Genomic DNA, 27539 nt, shown 5'->3' with positions numbered 1-27539 from the left:
CCTCCCCGCCTCCAAAGCTAAATTTCAAGATGGCGGAGAGCATCCTCCCTCTTCTCGCACGATTGCAGCAACCAAAATAAAAAGGGACGGCGACGTAACGAAACAAAAATATAAACGGCAAAAGGTGGGGGAAACAAAAACAGAATTTCGACTACGTCAGCCGCGCGACAGAAGTAGGGAGATCGTCAAAGTGGCAGGACGACGAAAGTTGTCGGGTGTGAGAGAAAGAGCGAGCAAGAAAAACAGAAATAAAACGAAGAAATGACGAGTCTTTGGGGCTATGCTACATGACAGTCGACGAGCGAAGGCACGAGATTCCGGGAAAAAAAAAGAAAAAGAAAGAAAGAAACTGAAGATATACAATGGATGATGGAAGCCATTCGGGAACATGGGTTTGGAAGAATCTCATTTCTCTCTCCATTTGCGGTTTGTCTTCATAAAGGGAACTCAACCTTTTCGATTTCTGTGCAGGGCGGTTGGGCAATGATTTGTCCGGTTTGTTCGCTGTTATACACTAAACGGGTGTATTCGTGGCAGGTACGTGTCACTAAATCAGGCTGACCTAATACATTCAATAATAAAATTGATTAATGTTAGCGTGAAAGTGATCGACTGGTATGATATCCCGAGCGTAAATGCAAGCAAGAAACGTTTAATAAAAAAAAAAAATCGAACCGGTTTACCTTCCAGGAAAGAAATAGACATCAGATAAGTTGCTTAAGCAACTTTTTGCCCTGCCGCCTTCCATGTACATAATAGCTCATGGTAAATAAATTTCAATTCAATTCAATCAGATGGACTGCACTCTTAAAAATGAACATCACCGCATAGCACGCTCCTAGCCAACCATAATCTCGAATGATATCGTTATCTGCCCTGATTTGTTGAAAACGGGAGGCGTATACCTTTTTTGTGACACTTATGCTGTTCATAATTGTCACAAAAAAAGGCGTACGCCTACCGTTTTCAACAAATCAGGGCAGATAACGATATCATTCGAGATTATGGTTGGCTAGGAGCGTGCTATGCGGTGAAGTTCATTTTTAAGAGTGTGCTAACTTACCAGGACCCGGAACTTCTGTACATTTCACGTCAAAATTGTATCGAATCACAGGTGTGCACGTATCTGAGTGCACACATGAGTTTCGTTTAACGAGATAATTCTTAATCACGAAGAGGAAATTTCTCGCGGGTCTGATAGGTTCCCTTACACCTTCCTAACGAATGACTTCTCCAAGTTCCCTTCGCGAATACTACTCGGATATCTTTTAACAAGTGTATATAGGACTGGAGTGTCCCTCAGAGCGACGAGAAAACGCATCACTTCCCGTATCTGCTTCTGAGTAGAAACTCCAAACGACGTTACAAAACAGCACAAATACTAGTCAAGGTGTACCACGTCACTCGCATTCTGAACGTCAGCGCCCCCCAATTATCGCTTCATCTGAGATTCTACCCCCCCTCCCCCCGCCTCCTGACTGCCACTAAAAAAAGGAACAAAGACAGGAGCAAGCCCCGGAACAAAACGAGGGGTAAGAAGAAGAAGAAGAAAAAGAAGAAAAAAAAAGTTGATATAAAAGCTTTTGTCTTTCGTTTCATTGTTGCTATTCGCGTGCGTTCCCTGTCCCTCTCCTTTCAGTAACACTTGGATTGGATTGGATTGGAAAAGAAAGAAAAATATGAAGAAAAAAAAGAAGAAGAATAGTAACACTTCTTTCTCATATAGGCTGGTTGTTGTATGTCTTTCGCGAACTGTTTTGTAATGTGGACTGGGATTTTAAAATTTATGCGATAATTAACGGTGAACCTGCAGTAACGCAGTCACATTTTGAGAGAGTGCGTCCATCTTTGTTGGCTGGGCATCTAGGCCCTCGAAGGACTACAATTAGTCCTCTTTTCTTTTTCTTTTTGAGTATACTGACTGTATACGTACTGTACGTTGACGTACGTTGACTGTATACGTACACAACTTTCTTCGTGTGGAACCCACAGCGTTCTCAGTAACAAGTTAATTGTTTCCCGTTAAGTTACACAGCTTGATAAGACTAGATACGGGAAGAAAATAGCTGATAAAACTATAGAAGTTATATTATAATTGAAAGTAGATTGGAAGAAGTGTCAGTTTTATCGAACAGTTCTAACATGAGTTGTATTAGGTGTCAGAGTCAATTTCTTTTTTTTTTTTTACCCCAAATTAAAAACAAATAGCGAAACCAAACAGCAACGTCGCTATCTAGACTGTGCAGCATTTGATCTGCAGACCCTGCAGTATGTGGCAGTTTCTGCTGCATGACACCAGGTGCGCTCGGTGAGACTCTAGGTCACCCGTGGACTATACCACAGCGAACCTGCCAAGTAGTTTGCTGTTTTGAACGTGACAAATGTGTTATCATACTCCGAACGAAAAATAAATTCCACAAGCGCACAGTCACATACCAAGCTAAGAAAAAAAAAAAAAAAAACACGGTATGCTTCTTCTTCTAAATCCCCAAGAAAAACGGTTCGCACTTTTGGACGGTGGGGAGGCAGGAGCCTGAATTTAGCAACTGTCGCACATATTTTGGCTTCTCCAAAAAAATTTATGACATATCGCTTTTTTTTTTACCCCTCTCCCTTTCCCCCTTCCACGCCAAGATACGTAGAAGAAAGGGAGAGGGATAACACGAAGAAAAAAAAAAAAAAAAAACTCCGAACACAAATACCAGAAGATGGGGAGAATAGGCATTTTCAACTCATCACGGCTCCGGCCTTTTGAGCCTTCTTGGCAGCTCATCAGAAATCTCAAAAAGAAGGGGGAGGGGGTGGGGGTGAAGGGGTGGGGGGGATACATGCTCGAAAGGAATCTTCGTTTTTGCTCGTTTATAAATACACGCAGAAAGAGAAAAGGGGCGTAAGTTATGGGCCCCGGGAGCGCGCTGCCTACTGTTTTTGCAACTTGGCCAGGACGAGGTACGTTCTTAATGAACGCAACGCTCGCAGACGACAGCCGTATGCTCAGGCTTTGATTGGTCGTTGAAAAGAAACCGTTGGACAGACACGGTGGATCAGATGGGGAACCGTGGGCACGCAATATTTAAGCGAACAGACAAGAAAGAGCCCAGATCCTGGACAAAAGGCGAATAGAAAGAATATCGATCCACATCAATGCGCAAATCTGTAACCTTTTTTTCTTTCTTCTTCTTCATCTTCTACTCTTTAAATGTAACACATGACATTTCTGGTAGAACATACAACGTAAAACCTCTCTATATAGTAAACATGCGTATAGTAAAGGTACGGATATAGTGAGGTCACGAATTAAACAGCCATAGGCACCCAGATATTTTTTTTCTCTCTATAGTAAAGGCAATAGACCTCTACCTGAGAAACGTCATCATGACGTTGGTAGAGAGACTGAAACCGAAACAAATCGGAAGGGGAAGGCTGGGTTCCACGAATGGGCACTTGTTCGCTGCCCGCTATTGAAAGAAAAGTAGGACCGAAGGTCGCGTCCTTTTCAGGGACCATCGTATAGTCCCCTCAAGACCGTGGCTTTCGGGCGCGACCTTGTTCGACCCCTAGCTTCCGGCGTAGTTCAACTCTACCATATTGGTGGCGCTGTCTTAACAGTATGACGTCATTTGTTCACAAACAGGGAGAGGCCTATTCACGAATAAATAGACACAGCAAAGAAAAAAAAAATGAATAAAGCACCAATGTGCTTCAATTGCAGTAGACAAATAACATGTTCGCAAGTTTACGCACCGAATGAATCTTCCAATCCAATCCAATCCAATCCAAGGTGCAATCTACTAGTCATTGGAGCTTGCATGAGAACATGGGCTTGACAGTTTCAAGGCGACGGTTTGAGTACTACAGTCAATGTAATGGACTGGTCTTTCATATGTAGTGTGCGGAAAGGTAGATAACATTACCATATTGGAATGTAGTAATAAATAATTACAAATAGAAATGACACTATAATGACAGAAATTCAACTACTGATATAGTGAAGATACTGATATAGTAACGACCTTTCACGGTCCGACGAGCTTTACTATAAAGATGTTCTACTGTGTTGAAAGGAGACGGACACCCGTCTGCTTCTGAGAGAGACGCCATCTTTCGAGAGAGACACGCTATAACAGGGTGATTCACCACCGCCGTATACCCCACTTCCTACATTTTGAGTAGCCTCGTCCTCATGCACTGTTGGGTTTGAGCGTGTGCAATGTTGTATATGCGGTTCACTACCGCGCTAAGATGTCTCTACCGAAATAACCTCTAGCATCAATCGGCTGTACAAGTTATACCAGTACAGTCAAACTCCTTTACAACGAAGCTCAGGGGACAGCAAAAAAAATTCGCAGTAAAGGAATTTTCGTTAAAAAGGATGTCCATTATTGGACCTATAGGCTCCAGCGGGACCGCAAAAAAAAATTTGCTGTAGTGGTATTTTCGTTAAAAAGGTGTTCGCTATAAAGGAGTTTGACTGTACTAGCAATCGCAAAACACCAAGAGCTGCAACGGGAACTGTTCCGCGAGCGCATACAATTGAAAATAAATAATATGAAATACGAGGAAACGATTGAAAATAAATAATATGAAATACGAGGAAACGACTTCCAAAATATCAGATTAAAAGTTCATCGCCCAGTACCCGGGAAAAAAAGCTGGCGGCCTTCCCGATGTAAAAACGAACCTCATCAACGCACACACCTCTCACACACGCACTTGCTCGCTTGCCAATCATTTTTCATAACCCCCACCGCTCAACACCACGAGAACCTACGCATCGATGACGTCATCACGACCTCAACCCGAGAGTTCTCCTTGGGATAGAGCAACAATCTTTGCACACTGAACCGCATTACTGGACGGTACCGCATCTTAAAGAGGAAGCACTCAAAAGACTCTTAGCAAAGTCAACAGGACGCTTCTTACAGACGCCCAGTAACTGACCTCATGTCCGGAGTACCACTTAAGAGGGAAAGGGGAAAAGGAGGAAAAGCTCCCGTCGGGGGAATCAACTCAATATTCCGAGCTCGACTGCAGAGGTGAGCTCAGTTCACGGAACAAGTTAATGGAGCTGTTCAGTGCAGACCATTGCTTCCGGAGAGATCATCTCGATGATGTAATTGTTTCCTCTTTTTCTTCTTTCTGTGCTGCGCTGCACTCTGGTGAGAGATTGGAACGCGGTTCACGTATCAAAGCTTAGTCGGCGAATTTTAGCCAGCAGCAATAGAGGGCGCGCGTGATCGAGAGACGTCAAGCATTTTGATGTAGAACCGGAGAATGACACGATTAGGAGATATCATTACTCGTAGCTTTTCTTTTGTGTATTTATTTCTGCTCTACTCTTTTTAAGGTAGAGGAGTATTGTCGCGCAAAGAGTAATTTCCCTTTGTTCCCTTCACTTCAAAGATTGCCCTGATTGATCAAAAGATTTCCCTTCACTTTTTTGCTTCTTCTTCTTTTTTTTTTTTTTTCTAAGAAGCTTTCGCTGACAACGTAAGCTCCCGTACAGGACGAAGTTGGATCATCCTTTTGAGGCTGAACAACCGCAATGACGACGACTAAAAGTTTCAAAGTAAGAGCACTTGCAAAAAGGGGAAAATTGTGGAAGCTCATTGCGTAGTCTTCACTGTACCCTCTAAGGAAAAAGTATTTTTGTCCTTTTGGGGGAGTAGATGCACTGCCAAACCCATTAGTCACTTTCGGGACTATAGGACTATAAGTGCATGCATCCGAAATTTAGGGAGTATTTGCAGTGATGAGGATTAAATTTCAGGGAGGGGGGACTAAAATAGGGAGTAATTGCAATCTAGGGGACTAAAAGCTGCAGCCACTGACGATGCCGGTGATGGGGGAACAGTTTGTACAGCAGTCGGCCACGCTTAGGCGGGTACCTTAAACCACTGTCGCACGGGTTGCGTCCTGGGCCGACTTCACAAGGCAGTGTGCCGAAGTTTATCCTAAAGCGTCCGAGAAAAATCCAGGAAGAACACCAATGCAGCACAGCCGCGGTGCAGCAACTGCAGCACCTCCCAGTCGGTGGTGGTGGTGGTGATGGTGAAAGGGCTTGCCGTTGTCGGCCTCACGTACGTGGGCAACGTCACGACTGACGCCCTGGGGAAATGTGCGTCCTGGGCCGACTTCTAGGGGAACTCCCAGTCTCGGCGTGCAATGCCATCGCCGCAACCACTAGGCCACGGGAGCCATTTACGCGGCCGGATTGCGTGGACGGCGGCACTAGGAGAGGTCACGTGCTTCTGAGAACCAATAGGAAGCTGTGGTGGGCCGTCTGGTCGTCCCACAAAGACGACGACGACGACATCCTTCCTGATCACTCCGCTGAGTACTTATATTGCGCGCAACTGTTCTCTGCTCAAACCGCTATACCTCCTAAACAACGTCACAAGAGAGAATAACTTTTTGCGAGTAATTTTTATTTTGAATTCGATTTGAATTGAATTTCGCGAGCCTGTATTGTTTGCGTTCTAGACGCCATAAGGTTCGTCCGACTTGGCGTCGTTGTGAGCACAGAGAATGTGTTGGCACCTCTAATAAAACTGTATTTTCACGCACATTTAACGGAAGTAACACAAAATGCAATAAAACAAAGAAATACAAAGTAACATGGAAGTGCATCTGTGTTCTTCCGCGATTCTCGACTCATTTCCACACACCGCACGCGGGCTTTGGGTGTTATCTCACACCATTATCCGAGCTTCTTCCGTGTTCTGCATCGTTATGGAATTAGTATACGCCATTGTGACACAAGATTCTTTCGTTTTTCCCACACTGGTTGACGCAGGCCCGTACGTGCAGTGTCCGCGTGCCTCATTATGTGTAGCATGGGCTTAGAATGTGCCCCATAATAATTATCCCTGGACGTGGCTGGCCCGCATAACTGTCTCGCTATTCTTGGATGCGTGTACACTGTAGTTAGACTGCGTTTATGAGCAGGTACAATTTACTAGGGCCGTTTGCCCTACATTGCACCGTGTATATAAGCCGAATATGTACTCTCATATATCACGTTGGCTTCGCGGTGGTGTTAGTACTATCCGGCTCAACACTACCTATACCACTGAAAAAAAAAAGAAAACATATTGCACTTCAGCTGTTTTGCGTTAAAAATCACTGCTGTTTTTTTGCCGTATTTCCACAGTTATTCTTGAACGTATATAAGAGTCAAGTTTACGCGATTTTCCGGATTTATGGACGGTTGTTGTGTGTGTGTGTTCACCTTCTACTCGTTATTGACGACTTTGCTGACTGACTGATAATGATCAACGAGAACTTGCCATTTATGTCTGTACTAGGTTACTGTGACCGCAGATATCGACGTTTCTGGAGAGATAAAAATCCGTGTTTTTTTCTCTCTCTCTTCGCAGAAACCCGCTCCTTTAGTCGACATTAGTGTTTTGCGTGCCGAATACGACGCATCATCATGATTACTGCGCCCAATAGCATGTATACAAAGCCATTTGGTAACTCTGGTCTTATGCACCACTATGGGTTGCGCGAATATACTGATTTGTTTTTTTTTGTTTTTTCGATACGGGAGCGAATAATAGTGTATTCCATTCAAATTCCGAGTCGAGGGAATGTCTCCTTCGAATGGAATATATTCCTACATCCGGCAAAAGAGTGTGCAACAAGGAGAATGCTGCTTCATGCGCGTATCATGTGTGTGTGTACTGCATGCGTCAGTATATACTATATATAAAAAAATACTGTATATTTTCGGTCATGTTTTTATCCTGTTGTGCTGCCGGTGCGGCCTACGTATTTTAATAAATGTCAGTATATCCGTAAATGTATTGCATATGTATCTGGCTCGGTTATACAACTAGGTGCATTGTATTTGCGGGGGATACAGAACTATCCCGCTTCGCTATATAGCTACACAGCCAAAGCAAATACACAGCGAATACGCGAAGCAGCACTGCTGCTTCTTACCAACCCACCAGCTACAATAAAATGAAGGATAATCTAATATAATATAACCTAGCCGAATAATATAATATAATACTATAACAAGGCACGCGGCAGCAAGTATATCTTGTCAATTTCCGTTCCAGTTCTTACTGTTGCACGGACTAAAATAAACGGAGAGCTACTTGAACGCGTTCACTGAGCAAACAGAAAAGAAACAGACTGCGATAGAGACAGATGGGGCGGCAAATTATGAGCGAGGCTGCAGATGGCACCTCAATACGGGCTCATCGTCAAAATAGAAACAGTTGAGGGAAAACCTCATTAATTCAGCACCGAGGCGAGAACCCTTTATCGGAGGACTCCGCTTGAAGGACAAATGTTACTTATACAGTCAATCTCCTTTACAACGAAACTCAGGGGACAGAAAAAAAAAATAAAAAATTGCAGTAAAGGTATTTTGGTTACAAAGGATGTCCATTATTGGACCTATAGGGCTCCAGCGGGACCGCAAAAAAAATTTGCTGTAGTGGTATTTTCGTTAAAAAGGTGTTCGCTATAAAGGAGTTTGACTGTAATGCCAGAGAGGGGACCTTGTAAACGATACATCAAAGACGTACACTGGAACGACATAAAAGTACGTATCGCTAAGGGAGCACCGATGGCGATTGAACAACCTTCCATGGGCTTTCGTGCGGCGTCTCATAAGATGGACGACCTGCAGCGACGTCGCACTGGAGGCCGTACACATTCCCACGTAGTTTGGAACACTGTCTTGTCTTGTACCATGCGAGAAAAGCACGCTAGCCAAGCCAAGCCTAGCATATAGCCTGTGTGTGTCCTTAGTTTGTGCTCTTCTTCTTTTAGTCAGTGTATTTTTGTAATCTACAAGTACTAGGGTAGCCAGATCCAACCTTGCTGAGACGAACATATCCACATCGTTTCATTCGCCTTCTTATTTAATCATGAATTAGGATCATAAAGCAAGGATTCCTTTTTGTGCGGAAGTCATCCCCATATCATCGTCATTATGTATATATATATATATATATATATATATATCTCCTTTCTGTAAATGTAATAAAACTAGCAATTGTCTTTAATTTTTATATCTGTACTCAGTTACTCATACACACACACACACATATACAGGGTGTCCCAGCTAAATGCGAGCATATTAAAAATATATATATATCACTTTTTTTTTTTTCGAGATGAAATCAATTGCAATATAGCATATGCTGAAGGGCGCTCCTTAGGAGGGCATTAGCAAACTCCTAAGACAATGTCTTAATTAACTTTCAATAATTAACTTTTTAATTATAAAAGCTACGAAGTTGTCTCAATGAGAACATCTGTTCCTTTCGGTCACCTGATATCGTAGCCGTTTTCAAAACAAAAATCCGTTCGGTAGATCGTCCGCCAAAAAGTCGTGAAGGAACACCGTTTTCTTTTTTTTTTTTTTTTTTGTTACGCATCTTCGGTGACGCGTATTTCCTTCATCCCCAATGTGAGAGGGGGAAAGAGCACACTATTGCCTCTTGCGTCCTGGAAAAAGATTAAAAGAAAACAGAAAATGCAAAACAAGACAAGGGCAGTTCCGATAGAGTCACCGGATACATTTGTTTTTGTTTTGTTTCCGCAAGTTAAAGCTCATCTTCGACGCATGAGGCGGCACTGTGGTCCTTCACCCTCTCACATTGGGGATGAAGGAAATACGCGTCTCCGAAGATGCGCAATGAACAAAATAAAGAAAAAAAAAACGGTGTTCCTTCACTTCCTTCAATTTTCTCAATTCCTCCTTCAATTTTTTGCGGACGATCTACCGAACGGATTTTGTTCTGAAAACGGCTACGATATCAGGTGACCGAAAGGAACAGATGCTCTGAATGGGACAACTTCGTAGCTTTTATAATTAAAAAGTTAATTATTGAAAGTTAATTAAGACATTGCCTTAGGACTTTGCTAATGCCCTCCTAAGGGGTGCCCTTCAGCATATCCTATATTGCAACTGATTTCATCTCGGAAAAACTGATATATATATATATATATTTAAAAATATGTTCACACTTAGCTTGGACACCCTGCATGTATACTAGAAGGTCACGTAGCACATGATTCCTCCCGCCTGCCTGCGTACTGCTGATGATGGCCCAATAAGGCCGAAACAGCTGTCCAGTGCTGGCATGGCGACGTTTGAGCACTTACAAATATATATATATATATATATATATATATATATATATATATATATATATATATATATACATTCCTACATATATTCCTGTTGAAGGCAGGGCTGACTGCCGAAACGCCGACCCCTAAATGTTACTATAAACCTATTTCTAGACTTCCCATTTAATTTCCTTTTTGTAAATGTAATAAAACTAGCAATTGTTTTTTAATCCTTACACGGCTTCCCAAGTCTCTTCTTCATTAATTGTATATACCGGCGAGCGCATCACATCATAACTCTCGAAACGTGCACTGAAATTCACGAAACCCAGCGATAAAAGCGGCCTGGATGCCATTTGTAATGCATATTGCTCACTCACATAATCAAACTATAAAACGTCCTTTGAAAGCGCACCGTCTATTCGACCGGCGTATTTGCGCACGTATATACAATTACATCGACGAAAACACACTGGGGCCGCCCTCTTAAAAGGCCACACATATTTCGCGTCAGATCAAACAACTCGTCATCCTAATCATCTGCCCCGTGCGCACTTTATCCTAATTACCGGAAACTCAAATTTCGCGACACGAGGATTTGAAAACAGGCGATCCTCCAATATCCCGTTTCAGCGGTCGCTCCGTCGCGCGTTATACTGGGCTCATATAAAACGGGACTGACGTTTCAAACCGTATAGAGCGTTTCAAAGCGCGCACAGACATCAAAAGATGCCGACGACGTATCCTAATCTACATCAATATCGCAAATTGCTCCGTATGCGAAACAGACGGCGAAACAGAGCGGAACAGACGGACAGACACCGGATCGTAATCTAAAAGACAGACGAGCGACATTTTTCTTTTTTCTTTGTTTCCTCGGCAAACTTCAGCATTTTCACGAAATCTGCATTATGAAGGCGCACCGTTGTGACGCGCATGCGCGAACACCAAGATGCGGAACTGCATATATCGAAATATGCAGATACAGACGGAGGGAGATAAAGCAGGGCGCATTTAAGCACCCGTCTCGAATTATTATTGTGGTTACTTGGAGTGTCTCGGCTTCTGATACCCAGAAACACTCTGATGCCCAAAAAAGATGAACTGGTCCGTATATAGTGGCTCGGTTTATGAAATCCAGAGATACTTTTGATGCTTAAGAAGATGAGCTGACTCAAGTGGCCCGAAATCGTTTCGCGCAAAGATGAGGATGAAAAGCAAAACAAAAAAGAAAAAAAGAATGAAAGAAAGATGAAGAAGAAAATAAGCCCAGATCTTGTTTCAGAAAAGACGGGAGGCAATATCACGAAAGACGATCGACGCTTATTTCTTTCTTTTTTTTTTTCTTTTTTTTACGTTCCTTTGTGATTCTTTACCGGTGTGCATTTTCTGCGGGAAGCCACATCACTTCTATTGTCAGTTTGATGCTTGGGACCTCTGATGTCGCTATTTCTTTTTTTTCTGCACAGTTAAAAAAAAGAAAGAGAGGAAAGAAATGAAACGAAACGAAACGGGCCTGACACATTTTCTGCTTCATGGAGACGTCTGACGGATATCTGACAGAATACCGTTTCCGTCCGTTGAATGTCACACTATATGTGAAGCCGTATACATTTCACGCCCGCACGCGCTGCGGTTTAAATTCCAGAAGTGCAACGCGAGGCTGACTACCTGCTCTTACTCCCAGTTGCTACACCACGCTACCACAGAAAAGAGAAAAGGTGTAGCGCTGCATATAGGGCTCGAGAAGGAAGTATGGAAAAGAAGGAACGGTTGGTTGCCGTTTCGGGACGTAAGGACGCTCCAAATATAGAAACACTCGTACACCAAGAACTCGCATAATATGTTCTCTTCTGTGTTCCGTGTCTTTCCGGTTTCCTCTAGTGTATATAACATTTAGAAACCAAGAGGGACGTCTCAACAAGTGAGCCGCGGCCCGTTTGAATAAGAGTTGAGTATACGAGTCTCACCAGGGGCATCGGAAGCTTCCGACGCCCCCCAACTTTCGCTCTGAGGGTCCCGGCACCACATTTTTCATCTGTACGTGTCGTCCGAGACAGACTACTTTCAGCTCTGTTACAGCGCAGAGTGAAAACGAACACCCGTTTAAAAAGTAGAAGACTAAATTCGCCCGAATAGGTATACCATATCCGCCCAGTTACCCTATGTGATACTGTATACGATACCCTACCGAGTTTCAAATAAACACATAAATTGCTCCTCTAGATTAGGTTAGGTTGGGTTAGGTTAGGTTAGGTTAGGTTGGGTTGGGTTAGGTTGGGTTGGGTTGGGTTAGGTTAGGGTTCGCTCCTCGCTTAAGCGCTACCAAAGCTAAACGCGGCTAATGTGACACCGTGGGGCGCTAGTTTCGAGCTAAACTCGATGCGCATCCACGCAGACGGTGGCGCATCGACTTCATTCCGGTTTTCAGCCGATTCGATTCGCTTCTGTCGCGTTCATGTAAACACGGCTACTCAACTTTTATGCAAAAACGGGCCCAAGTGCTCCCGGCCACAACTTCGGCTTCCCGGACGTGAGCGCAGGAAGAAGGCGACTTCGGCGACGAACCTATCGGATAAGACTGGATGCCAGGCATTCGGATGCCGTCGTTGCCGATCTCCCTCCGGGTCTCCATCCGGGCGGGTTCTCGTTCTCGTTCTCTGGCTTGACTCGTTCATCCCCTCCGCACTGTACTCTGACTTCAGCCCTCTCTCTTGACTCTTACTTCGTGACGTCACGCGGCGGCTCGTAGGCCTCGTCACGCTTTACGTCGCACGTATCACGAGGTACGTCAGTGCCAATCACAACTCATGACCCACACACTAAACTACATAAATATACGCAATAACTACGACAAACAAATAGCTCCCCAAGGAACCACAACTCACAAACAGGTAAATACAAAAAAGAAAAAAAAAACGCGCGACGACGTCACACCGCTCCTCACAAAATCGTTCCCTTTCCCCAATTTCTCTCTCTCCCAGCCTTTCTTCTACCCTCTCACCTTGTGGTACATTTCGCTCCCGAGGCTCCAAAGCAAAACAAAGAACAAAACAAAAAGAGTTAAACAAGAGATAAACTGATGTTCTGAGGCTGGAACAACATAGAAGGGACAGACACAGAGCCCTGGACCGGCAATCCAGAAGATGTGGGTTCGATCCCTACAGCTAGCTAACCTTTTCAGTGACTTTCATCTTTCTTCACAAAAAGAGTGTCTTCATGCATTCGCCATTACGCGAAGAAGGGAACACAACCGAGCCTTATCTTTTCGTGGTCTCTCTCCATCACGCGCCATTAAAAACTTCAGAAAAAAAATACGCCAGCTTCAATCATCCTCCTCTGTCATCCTATCATGTACACAGAAAATCTGTCTGTCGCGTTCGACAGTCTCAAACTAAATTTGCTGCAGAAATCGTCATAACACGTGGCAACCGAATTTGTTAGGAGCTCCAGACGGAAGGCGTCGATGCAAACCGAGTTAGAGAGTGAGGAGGCGTGCGTCGCGTTCATATAGCAAATTGCCGCTTCCCACGGCGCGCAGTACATAACGAGATAACATCGACACAAAAGACAACAGTATGTGTTGCGCGAAATAAAAACAACACGGCGCGCATCCCGCTGATATACGATTGCACACGCGGGTCGAACGACGGAGGGAAGATAATTTGATCACATCTCCCCGCGTGCACGTCTACAACTTGGTTTTGGGCGCCGTTGCTTGTTGGGAGAGGGATGATTAAACGGGTTGAGAGGGAGAGAGCGCCTAAGGAAGTACAGCGGCTTCATGAACGTCAGCCCTTACGCGGAATTAAGTCGAGTAAACACGGGAGAGGTCGTCCACGAGCACACCTTTCCTTCTTCGTGTTCAGTATTGGGCACCGCGAGTAAACTGGAGCCGTATATGCGCAGGAACAACAACGACAACTTTATTTTATGATGATGATGATGATGATGATTGGGATGATTGGATGCGCAGCAAGCGTATATGCGGACAGAAAGAAGACAGAAAAGGGCTAGAGGTACTTCCTACGCATGCAATGCCGATATTATTACGGTAACGTGTGATACGTAGTGACTACCAGCTCCCGCGGCATAGTGGTTAGCATGATCGCTTTCCACGCCGAGACTGGGAGGTGACACGGGTTCGAGTCCTGTCATCGGCTGTGCTGTCCGAGGTTTTCCGAAGACTTTCCAGACGAATGTCGGCACAGTTTCCCTTTAAGTCGGCCCAGGACGCATACTAACCCCTCTGTCTCCCACTCCTTCCTGCTGTCCTCCCTCCATCTGTCCACGTCTGTACGCCGCTCATAGTCACAGTTGCTTCGCGGCGCTAACACGGAACCCCCCAAAAAAAGAAGAAAAAAAATTTAGTGACTCTAGTGTGACCGAAAGAATCCAGAAGAAGTCACTGTAGAAACGTTGCTCGCCCAGTCACTATACGTATTGGTTTAAAGACGTACGGTTGCATGCAATATATATTCAGGGATTTTCGTAGTATGCCCTCCCCCTAACGCCGCCCAAAGATCTCACAACACTCCCTGCCCACACTAAAAAAAAAAAAAAAGAAAGAAAGAAATGCTAGCCAGAAAGACAAAAAAAAAAAAAAAGTCCGGCAAAGATATGGGTATCACTTCAGGCAGCACAGAATCTTGGCCTAATATTGGCTAGATATTAGTAAAACTGGACCAATAATGGGCCAGGCCAATGTAATGTACACAATATTTTGCCAAGCTTATGTCAATATTGTCTGCACGTTGGGAATAATGGCCAATTACCATGATTTTCTGAATATCGTACACAGATTGGCATCTTGGCGCACTATCGCCACCATACTCCCAATAGTATAATATTGGGAGCCAATATATTAGCCAATCGGCAGTCTTGGTTGCCAATATTGGGCCAACGTTGTACTAATGTTGGTACGCTGCTTGGGACCCCCCTCCATACGGAATACCAAACAGCGCTGCAAATAGTTTCATAGGTGCATAGATTAGGGTGGCCTAGCGGTCCTATTATCAGTATTATCCAGTATTATGTAAGAAAATGGTAAGACAATAAAAAGAAAGAAATCAATCAATCATACGCCGCCGTTTATCTGTTTCCGAAAGGGACTATAGCAGTTGCAGCAATGCATCTGGTCCGCAAAAGGACTAAAATTACTCTTTTTTATATATATACGTATATATAAGAGTTACACTAAGAGTTTTCACAAGAGATTTCACCAGGGCTTCGATATAGGTCGTCGCCTCAACCCTCAACCAGCCAGTCTCCGGGCAGTTTTCTCGAATCTAATGGACGAGGGCTCTAGTCGGTCCAGGGCAACAAGGTCACGTCGTCGGGAACTGTGTCGGGAGCAGCAAAGCACGATGCGTTCTCTACTTAGCCGGGGAAAATTCAACCATTACTAATTCTGCGGAGAAGGGCGCCGTACCGAGAGGTACGCTCGGTCGAAGGCGCCATGTATTAAAGATTCAGTTGCACGCGATCGTACGCGTTGAGACACGAAAAGATAATGCAGGTTTCGATCCTGCCTATACGAGACACGACCCTGCACCGGCCTGCAGCTCCTCCTTCTTGCAACGTTATGAATATTTATCCGAATTTTTATCCGGATTTATCCGAAAAATGTACGCCGCTAAAACTTTATTCGAAGAGAAAAAGAAAGGGAAAGGAAGGCGTCAGGTCAGCCAGACGGTGTGCCGACTTGCTATTATCCGCAAAAATATACGTAGAAAATAAAGTAACCAAAATTAACTAAACAAAAGAAAAGAAACTAATGAACTAACAAAAGACGAGAGAGGGATGAGAGAGAGAGATCAAAGAAAAAAGAAAGAAAATGGAAAAGAAAGAAGAACAGAGGAATGTGCATGAAGTGAGAGGGGAGAGGCATGAGGGCGAGGTAAGGGTGGGACACTGACGAATGAGATGATACAAGACTTCGCAAGCTGAGAGCTCACAGGATATGCATGAGATCTGCGTCGCTGAGTAACGTCAGAACTGCTTCTGTCACAGACCGCTGTGCGTAAGTGTAATACGGGTGCACTCCATCCTCGCGGGGGGGTCAGTGAATAAATTTCTCCAGCGCCAGGTGACTGTAATACGGATGTCGCCGTCTGCAAGTTTTGGCGCATAAAAGTAAGCGTTTTCTCCGGGGCATCTTCTCATTCCTTTTCTAAGTATGTCGTTTCGCAGTAGTCACTTTTTCTCCAAATTTCGAATAGTAACGCAGTTGTTAAAAATAAATAAACGACGAAAAACTCCGAAATTCTCGGAAAACAATAAACTCGGGAAAACAACCTTACGACTATGCCAAAAAATAAACTCCGAAAGCCACAAAACACTAGCTGTAACGAGCACCTACTCTAGAGCACATTCGAAATATATGCAAGCGCATTTGGGGGGGGGGGGGGATGCAAGTGTCGTGTCTCGATTTTTCTTCTTCTTCGTAGAACGTTTAACTATATCAAATGTGCTGGAAGCTCCTTTGGCAGCTTGAATAAACTACTCCAATTACGATGTAACTAGTTACTACGCAGCTGGTGCTAATGGCGGAGGTTAGACACACGTGTAATTCCGCCTCTAGCGCCGCCTTGACGCCTTCCTTCTCTCCCAAACTCATCTTCTCTCTGTGCTCTCTTATTGGACGCGTGCGCCCGTGACGTCAAACAATCATTCAGTCGCGCCAGAAAAAAAAAAAAGAAAAAAGAGAGAAGAAAGAAAGCTGTGCGTAAGTACCATTTTGTAAAAAAGAGAAGAAGAAAAAAAAATACAATTAAAAGAACGTTGAAAGCGACGCCTAATTCTACTTCGCCGAGCTTTACGGCAGCAATTTGTAAGGGAGCAAAATAGGAGATGATTTGTCGCATCTCCCACTTTTCAAAGAAGAGTCCTAACGAGTAGTACGGAACACGAAGGCTGAGATAATTTTTAATTCCCGCCTACACTTTTCACCATAGGATTCACTTTTCATGCAGGCACAATGGAATATCTGTGAGCGCAAATGCTGAAAGCAGCTGGAGATATCTGAACATTAAGGGAATAGAATGGACGACATATGAGATGGCAAAGTAAGAATTAAACAAAGCTCAACGGCAGTTTCATATGTCTCGCTGCAACTGCGATGTCTAAAACGCTTTTACTGTCATAACAGTCTGGTCACGCTCGAATGAATAAAGGAGACATCAATACAGAGGGTTTCCTTTCGGATACGGGCCACTGATTAAAGAACACAAGAAAGACGACAGAACGCTATCAAAATCTTCCCAGAGGTCGTACCACATTTTCCTTGGCGCCCGTAAGAGTGGATACATTTGTGACGATGCACAAGTTTTTTCTCATTTTCCCCTAATCTAATCTAATCTAATCATACAGCATTGCGACCTGTATAGGCGAGCTGCACTTTGCTAGGGGCGCCACTGAGTATCTTAAGTCCAGCGCCCCCCGCGGCGAACGCTCGCATACTTTCCCTGTATGTTAGAGGTGGGCGGTGTAGACCCTGCATACAGTTGGAGGTCTCTACAGTCGGTATTTAAAAATTCATGCCAAGCAGATCCCAAGATTTAAAGGGGAAAATCCCTAGTGCCAATCATGACGGACCACAAGCCTCTCGCGACAGCAAATAACCTAACCAAAACAGCCTTCATTTACCGCACAGATAACCAGTAAATATTATTTTGTGCAATATTTGGTGAGACCAAAATAACAAAATAACCCGCAAATAACCTTCAGACCGTTCTTTCAACATTATGGGTGCCAAAAGAGGAAATACACGAATGGAACCAGCCTTTATGTATTGCGTTGGCGTTTTGTTTACCCTTCGGGTTGTTTATTGACCAAAGTTACCGATATAGAACCTTTCAGTCGTTCTTTCAACATATACTGGCTTCCAGCTAGAGAAACTCTACACTCGAATCAACCAGCGTTTCTGTACTGCACTGACATCCACAACACCGCGGGTTATTTTGTCACGAAAATAACCCACGACTTTTCAACCACTTCAGCTCAACGTACTGCCGAGGCAAAGGTTGTTCGTAAAAGCTTACCTTTCCCCAACTTGAACGCGGAAGGTCCAGAAAGAACACTCACCTGTAAAGAGATAAAAACAAATTATTAGCATACACCCACAGCGATAAGTGCTCAAGAAACGCCGAAAACAACATCAACAACTTTTATTTCATTTATTCTGTTTCCATTCCGTTGCAAAGCGTCGAATTTTGTGTACTTTCCCTTTCTTTTCTTAATAACGCGTCCTGGAGTAGCCAGTCGCCAGTCCCGAGTGGCTCGAGACTAACATCTCAATTTTTTTCTTTTAAAAATCAATCAATCAATCAATCAACTTTTATGGTATTTTCATTTTTTTTTTTTTTTTTGCTATGAGACGAAAACAGGACGCCGCTGGTTACCATGGGAACCAACAGTTTGACGAAACCGAGGCGATTTATCTCTAATTCAAGGCTTATAGGAAAACTGTCCCCTCTGACTGAGCACACATTAAGGACGAGGGAATAAATAATAACGCGGCTGAGAACGTCAGTGCAACTCGCATTAGTTATTAATATTCTCCGGCCGGACAAAGTTATGGCACGAGTACCTCGGGGATGTTTCCTCCGGAGCTGCTAACGTCGTTTTCCTCCCTCCAAGGGAAAACGCACTTTGCTGTAGAATATTTAACGGTTGGAAAAGGGCACGTGCCTTTCGCAAGCGGCGTCGCTGGGAACGAGCGCCATTCAGAGTAACAAGTAGACTAGTATTAATAATTGGGGCAGTTACGGCGCGAAACAGCTGAAAGCAACAAGTATACTCTGGGGCTTATTTCGGAGAGTACAAATAACATAACTTTTTGCTCAGCATTCCCATTTATATTACATCAGATGCAGAAAAAAGAATATAAGTCTAGGGAGGGAGGGATTTTTTTTTCGGGTTAAATGTCGTTCTCTAATTCGGGGGGTAAAAATCGGGCGCTATTTTTAAATCTGTAATTCGGGGAGAAATCTGGCGACAATTGTGCCTTCGAGTGTGATCGGGTGTTTTTGTTTCTGCTCTTGTCTTATTAAGTCCTTTTCTAATCTCTCTTTTTTGTTTTGTTTTTGTTGTTTTTTTGCGGGATCGTAACCTTCCAGGGGTAATCCCCGAAGGCATAAACAGTGTTGACACACATGGGTGTATTGCTGGGAACGTAAGTGACCCATTCTTACAAGTGTTACAGGTGGCGACCTTTGTTCGTCTTCAGTGGAAACGTCACTTGAGGATTTCATAGTGATTGGAATTCAGGGGGAGAAATCGGGTTTCACCCCAATTTTGGTCGGAGGTCAGTTCGGGGGAGAATAACCGGGCGGAATCGGGTTTAACCCGGAAAAGTCACTCCCTAAATATAACTTTGTCTTCCCTTCGATTCAATTCGTTTATAACGCGTATGGGACGAGATACATCGATTTCATCGTTATACGATGTGTCAGGGCTGGCAACCACTGGCTCGGCGTAGATAGGTCAGACCGCTAAACTTCCTGCATAGCATCGTATATGAGATTAAATTCATGGCTTTCAATTAATGCCTTAAATTCCCTGGCTATCGAAGTACAACAAGAGTCACAACACAAGGCGGAAACACGATAAGTTGATTTGTTAGTTTCGTTGCAGAAAACACGCGTTTCATTCTTCGTTTTTTCCTCGTACTGTGCGAGAGTGGTCCAAGTTGCCTCAAAATTTGACAGGTATTCCAATTTCGGCGGCCTTCTCCAGTGCTGTTCTGGATCTCTTCGATTTAGACGACTATATAGTTGTTGTTAGACCATGTTTTTTTCTTTATGCGTTTTATTCGTTAAATTTGTCTCGTGTGAGTTCGATTACGTTTTCACCTGGTTTGGCCCTCAACTGTATAGGCAGGCAGTATCTTTCGATCATATATATAAATTAATTCGATTCAATTCAGTTTATCATGCGCGACATGGCAGGACAGCAGAGTTAGGAGCTATATACTAAGGGGCAACCTGACAAAGGCTTTGCCAGTCACCCAATGCATGTTACTTATTGCTGATGATGATGATGATGATTCCGGTTTTTATGGCGCACAGACAACTAAGGTCATAGTGCGCCAAAACTGTGGTGAAATTATGACTAATTAAATATGTGCGTGAACAATGATAGGGATGTGATCAGTAAACTTCTATGGGATGTCCAGTAAAAACTTCTTTAAAAACACATAAAATAGCTATACAAAATTACACGAGATTGACTATCCCGGTGTCTTTCAAGAAGTTAAAAATGCTGTTAAAAGGGACGATGGCCTCATCACCCAGCAGAAGGGCTGGGTGAAGAGGTGTTACTTATTGCGTGTTAGTAAAACACTACTATTGATATCAAAGCACCCGTTTCTTACCCGTTTCCAATATTGCTGTTACGCAAATATTGATTAAGTAGCGCTCTTTTCCTAACTGCTCGCACGAACATAGTTGTCAATCTCGCGGCATACACCCATAAACCCCCAACGCTGTTCAAGGAGTACTGTGGTTTAAGGGCATATCTTCTAAAGGACGCGCCAAATCACACTGGTCCTGCTGTTCGAATGGGATAGATAGATCCTGGCGGAAGTGAGACCGCGAAGGTAATGGGCCGAGATTATGCGACCAGCTTCCCATTTAGACCGAATGATTTATGGTCCAATTTTCTGCTGAGCCACTGCACTAGTTCGCCACACTTTTAGGGCTCCCTTTGTTCCTTGGAAGAAATCCCTGAGCGGGAATGGCGCGTTCGAGAAAAGAAGAATCACCGGTACTCAGCAAGCCTTATCAAAGCTCCCGCTGTTCCCCGGATGAACTTCCGAATGGATGAAAGATGAAAGAGGCTTGTTTGTATTTTTGTTTTTATTTGTAATTTGTTTTTGTATTGTATTGTATTTGTATTGTATTTGTATTGTATTTGTATTGTATTTGTATTGTATTTGTATTGTATTTGTATTGTATTTGTATCGTATTTGTATTGAGGCTTTGTTTGTATCTGTCCCCTCTATGTTGTTCCTGCCTCAGAACATCAGTTTTTCTCTTGTTCCGAATGGAATTGGTCATTGACGAGGGAAAGAAAGGAAGTCAAAAAGTGGTTTGCGCACTTCATGTAGATGGAGAGTTGCCTCGGTATGAATCGCCGGTATGGGTTGAGTACTGGTATGAATTCCATGTGGTATATGAGGTAGCCTGGTATGACCTGTACAGGTCTCCTGTTATGACCTAAGATGGGGCCTCTCAGACGGTATTTACCGTTTCTTCGCTAACGGTTTGCATCTGACAGAAACGCAAAACTAGGGTTTGAACTAGCGAAACGCAAGCTTCACATGCACCATAAAAACAGACCCGTATTTTCCCGTTCATTTCTTTTTATGCCTTCCTTGGTGATATTGACTCTGAATGAAGCGAGCATAACCTCGTATATAATGGCCTTGCTGCTTACAATCAATACGACCTCCCGCAGAGTTTTAATGGATAGAGTTAAACTCAAAACATACCCAATACATCACCGGGCGTTCGGTACAACGTGACGGCAACAAAGTTGCTTTCGGTGCACTGCATTAGTGAGCCAAACGAGCCGATGCATCATGGGTTGATGGCGGGCAGGACAATGAATGTCCCGATTGTTTTTCAGACGCTTCTTTGGCGACGAGTACGACAATGGAATAAGACAAAGTGATGCCCACGCATTCTAGCTATGCAGGCAGGTGGATTGGATTGATTGCGTTTTTGTCTCGTGAGTGGCTCAGACTGAAAACGTCGTGCCGGTCGATAACGCGGTGCGTGTGACTGGGTTAGCAGAATGTTTCTAGTCCAATAGATAACTAACAATACGGTACTGAATATCGATAAGACAGACCTTGTAGCCTCATGTGGTACTTCGCGAGTGTACGTCAATGTCGCAAGTAAACTAATTAATAAATAAATATTTGTTTTTTGCACGCTTTCTACAACTGTCACCAGTAACGACCTATAACCTCTTCAACCACTGCCACACAAGGCCTGCATCGTGTCGTCTGCTAGAGCGACGCGGCACGTCAAGGATTGGCAGACGACATTGCCTGTGAGCGCATTTCCGAACCTTGTGGTACAAAGCACAAGTGCATATCAAAAAAGGTTAAAAGTACCTGCAAAAGGACACATTATCGTCCTTCCGTGTATTTCATCTTCTTTATTTTTTCTTCTTCTTTCTTTTTTTTTTTTTTTTGTCATCAAATTTGGTATCACTACTGCCTGTCACAGTAGAAGCAGACGATGCTCAGCTACACCGTCTGCTACAGTAGTGACAGATGTCAGTGGTATATACCAAATGCAAAGAGAGAAAAGGTCGCCGACAGAGTTCAGATATTACTATTTACTTTTACTACGTACATACTATTATTGACTATTGCTATACGGAGACATCACTAAAGATATGCCCTATTTGACGCGAGCAGACGACACTCTGCAACGTCGTCTGCTACAGTTATTGCCTGAGCAATATGTCTGCCAATAGCAGACGATTGCGGTCACTGCGCGAATCTGAAGCTGTTGTCAAGGGATGCGACCGCTACCTTTGGCTGTTATCGTTTCTGTACATCTCGAGGTGAAGTCACACAATATCAAAAGTAAAAATAAAGAATAAAAAGAAAGATGAAAGTCGGCTCTGTCTGCGGGTTAGGCCAAAAAATCCGTGCATCGATGACAACCACAATGATTGGATGCTGAGCGGGGGAATAAAATCCGAAATAATCCGTGGCACCCCCTTGGCTACGCTCTGCCACGAGCTTGTCGCTATTATTTTCCATCCTCTGGTACTCCTCGCAACATTTCCGGTATCTCTTTTTTTCCCTCTGTTTCCCCGCGCCTTGCGGCCCAATCGTGTGGGATTATCCAAAGCCTCCTGTCCAAAGTTCGACAGGCCCTGAGCAACCTGCTTGACGTATAGAGAGAACTCTTTTTCGCCTGTGTTTTGGGTGCCTTCTATCGGTAAGGGGTCGATAAGGATTAGGTCGAGTCCGGAATTTGTAGGATAGGGACGCACAGGGGAAGTAGAGGATGCTTTTGTCTGGAAGCTCAGACGCGTGAAGGCAGAACACGCACGCACGCACGCACGCAGACAGACAGACAGATAGATAGATAGATAGAGGGGAAGTGTACGCTTAAAGATGTGGCCTCTATCGCGTCGTCTGAAGTGCTGTGGCTTCTGTATGAGCGGTCAAGGACGACATTTTGAGACGCCATTGTTCGAAGCGACAGGAGAATAACAAAAATATTAGAAAAATAAAGAAGAAGGAAAACATCGTCAGCGGTGCGCCAACTGCGTGTAGAAGACACCGGAAGCACGAGATCGTGGCGAACTGCTCCAATTAGTTCATCGTGACTTCTAAATAATTATCGTATACCAATCACGTGGCATGTCTGCTCGTTCAAAGCACCGCCGCGTCCTCTCACAACGGTTCCTCGTCATGCGGAATTTTCTCCCCCTGCCGTGTCCGTATCATCTTCTCTTCCCGGTGAGTCATTGTAGTTGACCTACAATAACTCACTGTCCTGTCAATGCGACTGATGTATACAATGAGACAAACTGTCACGCGTGTCAATAATTAGTACTACGCCCTTAAAAAAATGTACTTCACCGCATAGCACACTCCTAGCCAACCGCATCATCCCGAATGACATCGTTTTCCACCCTGATTTGTTGAAAACGGATGGCGTACGCCTTCAAAAAGGCGTACGCCCCGCACTATCCACAATTCAAGAGTGATAGAGGTATCGCTCTGTACAGTGGCATAGGCCTTCAGCGCGCAGCGTGTGGTTTTCAAGGCGGCCAATGACCGCGCAATTAAATAATCAATCAATCAAACAATCAAACGCACACAAGGAAGCAGCATTGCGCACGAGATTCGTAAACATGCACAACCTGTGCTAGTTCACCATACCTGTTCTACTGTACTTGTCGTCGCTCCAGTGGCTTCCGCATCAACAAACCACGGTCCTAAATTACTTTCTTTCCCACTGTCGACGCACACAAAGATACATTCATCAAAAGCGAAAAAAAGAAAAAAAAAGTCAAAGCGCTCTCCACCTCTTCACTTTAAAATGCCACGACACGTGTGCATGCATACATTTTACCACTCAGGATAACAGCAACAGTTTTATATTCTCGGTGGGTGCCTCTCTCGCGCTAAGAAAATAATCAAAAAAGAAACCGAGAGAAACAAACGCAACCTGGAACTGAAAATCTTTCTTCAGCCGTCCATATTCCAGCGAGACAAGCGTCAAACAAGAAAAAAACAAAACAAAAAAATCGCGTACTTTGCACGTATTCTGGTAAGGTACCACATGCAGACGGCGTATGTGGGTACGCATACATGCGCACATTTTTCCAAAAACACCTGCGTGCACTACAAAGAAAAACACTATACGCAGAAAGCACGCGTATCACAACGCCCTGTTTTGTGAGCAAGGAGGCATAGAGTAGAGGGCTTCGTGAGCCGAGGCAGAAAAATAAAGAGTAGACGACGTATACGGCAAGATCGGCTCACGAACATATATAAAGTATATATACAGAGTGTCTCAGTTAAACCCCCGGGCTAAATAATTCGCCAACGGGTGCACCAATCGAAGAATTTTCTGTTTTAACAAATATGTGTCCAATATCACCGCTGCGCACCGTGTGAATGAGTGGGAGGCGCCCCTTATTTAAATAAAAATTCAAATGTGTTTTACGAAAAAACATAACTTCTAAAGCAAGGCGCCGTCGGCATAAAAATGGGTAGGCTATACTACCCCTTATCGGGAGCTTCAGTGGACAATTTTTGGGGAAAAAAAATCTGCCACCGAATCGGGTCATTTTGTGCAGTTTCGATTTACATATTTTTGTCGCGGCTGGTCCTGGCGAAGCACAAAAGGACGTAATTCATTGGTGGATAAGGGAGTGGCCCAAGAGCGTCCTTTTGCGCTTCACCGCGACAAAAATATGTAAACCGAAACCGGTGCCCAGCTTGTAGGCGGTGTCGGATAGATGCTTATAAAAAAGAAAGTTTTTCAATTAGTGCACCCGTTCGCGAATTATTTAGCCCGGGGATTTAACGGAGACACCCTGTATATCAGATAAGTCAGGAGAAACTCCTATGCAGGTACGCCGCCTATCGCCTATAGCTGGTAAGCATTTTTCGTTCGTACAGAAACTTTGTCTCGTATATACTATACCGGACACACACTCTCTCATTTTTATTATCCTCACTTCTTCCTATAACTATAGCTATATAGGTCCACATAATATCACGTAACTCCTTCAAAAAGGGACGGGTGTTTGTACCTGCGATAGCGTGCGAACAATACTGAAAACGTGGAGAAATCCGCTTCGAAACACGCGCACAGCAACACTGTGACGCAGATTAGAAAATTTCTTTTGCCAGAACACGCCGGCCATCAGGAAAATTATGCTATACGTTAGGCAAAAAGAACCAACCTTATTGTATATGATGATGGGCAGTGACTAGGTAGAAAGAAAAACGCTACTGTAGAGCAATATCCGAACAACATTACACCGGCAGGATATGCCCTTTCCACGATCAATATCAAGTGCCTTTTCATCCTGCTCTATTGCTCGGGGATGAACCACTTTTACCCTGCGTGAGAACTTTCCACTTCTTTAGAGATATCGGCTATTAAAATGTTTTATAAGTTAATGACTTTCCTTTTACTGTGGTTTATACACCTCAAATTCTGAGATAATTTGGCTTTAACCGAACAGCTAGTTTTGCCTTGCCACACACATCACTGCTTTGGCGCACTATATAGTCTTAGTTGCTCGTGCGCCATAAAAACTGCAATCACCATCATTATCATCATCATCATTTCCACGTTAGATTTCGACGCACTACTCAACGAGTTTGTGTATACAGCTTGGGAAAAAAGTTCGCGGAACACGGCACTGGCATATTTCTTCACCGGTTGCGACCCCCTGCTAGCCATCAGGAAGAGATCGAATAAGAAACGGGGGACCAGCTATTCTATTCATCTCTCAGTATGTGGCCTGTATGTCTCTCAGCATGTGTTGAGGTGTCGTGGCAATGGAGAAATGCGACACCCCGTTGTTTCGTAAACTTTTGTCCCAAGCTGAGCTTGTTGGCATACGCTTTGTTGATTGCTATTTGGCTGGTCGTTATGTTTGGTGTCTATATAGGTTGGTTGCTTGGGGGCGGGCACACTTCTGCGCTTTAGCTTTCGCGCAGTGTAATTGCACGAGTTGTGCCATGCACGTACTTTTTTATTAGGGATGTGCCAACCGAATCCACGAATCCCATTGGCCAAAACGGCAAATCGAATCTTTCGAACCCACCAACCACGTTTGTTTGTTTCTTTTTTTTTTTAATTGGCGCCTCTGGAGTCCGCCGACAGGCGTTTCCTTGTTTGTTTGTTTACATTGCTCTGGACTGAAAGAGTTCAGGCAGGAACTGTTACATTGCAAGTCTAAAAGTGTCCTGGCTTTGCTTTTGATTGTTGCTTAGTTTTATGGAAGTAATTCAGACTCGCGAATTTATGCAGTTCTTGTATAGTCGACGAACAACGTGTTAAATAAGTTAAGAACTATATGGGTATATTTTATCCTAAAACTGAAGCATTATTTAATTTGTTTTTCATTAAGCAGAGGTATCGGCTTCAAAACATTTTTCACTAGAGGAGTTTTTTTTTGTTTTTCCTGGCTTCTTAAATTCTTTTTTAAAGAAAGCCGGATTCGGTAGATTCGAGATTCCTAAGATTCGTAGAACCTTCCTTGGATTCGGATTCGATATCGGATTCGTAGAACCTTCCTTGGATTCGGATTCGATATCGGATTCGTAGAACCTTCCTTGGATTCGGATTCGATATCGGATTCGTAGAACCTTCCTTGGATTCGGATTCGATATCGGATTCGTAGAACCTTCCTTGGATTCGGATTCGTAGAACCTTCCTTGGATTCGGATTCGATATCGGATTCGTAGAACCTTCCTTGGATTCGGATTCGTAGAACCTTCCTTGGATTCGGATTCGATATCGGATTCGTAGAACCTTCCTTGGATTCGGATTCGTAGAACCTTCCTTGGATTCGGATTCGATATCGGATTCGTAGAACCTTCCTTGGATTCGATATCGGATTCGTAGAACCTTCCTTGGATTCGGATTCGTAGAACCTTCCTTGGATTCGGATTCGTAGAACCTTCCTTGGATTCGGATTCGTAGAACCTTCCTTGGATTCGGATTCGGATTCGTAGAACCTTCCTTGGATTCGGATTCGATATCGGATTCGTAGAACCTTGCTTGGATTCGGATTCGATATCGGATTCGTAGAACCTTCCTTGGATTCGTATTCGATATCGGATTCGTAGAACCTTCCTTGGATTCGGATTCGATATCGGATTCGTAGAACCTTCCTTGGATTCGATATCGGATTCGTAGAACCTTCCTTGGATTCGG

The 27539-nt window shown here is 43.9% G+C and overlaps 1 protein-coding gene across 3 annotated transcripts in view; it reads right to left on the bottom strand.

Moving 5' to 3' along the window:
- LOC135390780 (3',5'-cyclic-AMP phosphodiesterase 4C-like) overlaps positions 1-27539 on the bottom strand; it is a 381323-nt gene that overhangs the window by 136944 nt on the left and 216840 nt on the right. The gene's annotated exons all lie outside the window — the stretch shown is intronic.

This window comes from Ornithodoros turicata, chromosome 4 (assembly GCF_037126465.1).
Source record: "Ornithodoros turicata isolate Travis chromosome 4, ASM3712646v1, whole genome shotgun sequence".
NCBI lineage: Eukaryota > Metazoa > Arthropoda > Arachnida > Ixodida > Argasidae > Ornithodoros > Ornithodoros turicata.
The sequence above is the reverse complement of the archived record's forward strand: the minus strand, read 5'-3'. Positions and strand labels throughout refer to the sequence as shown.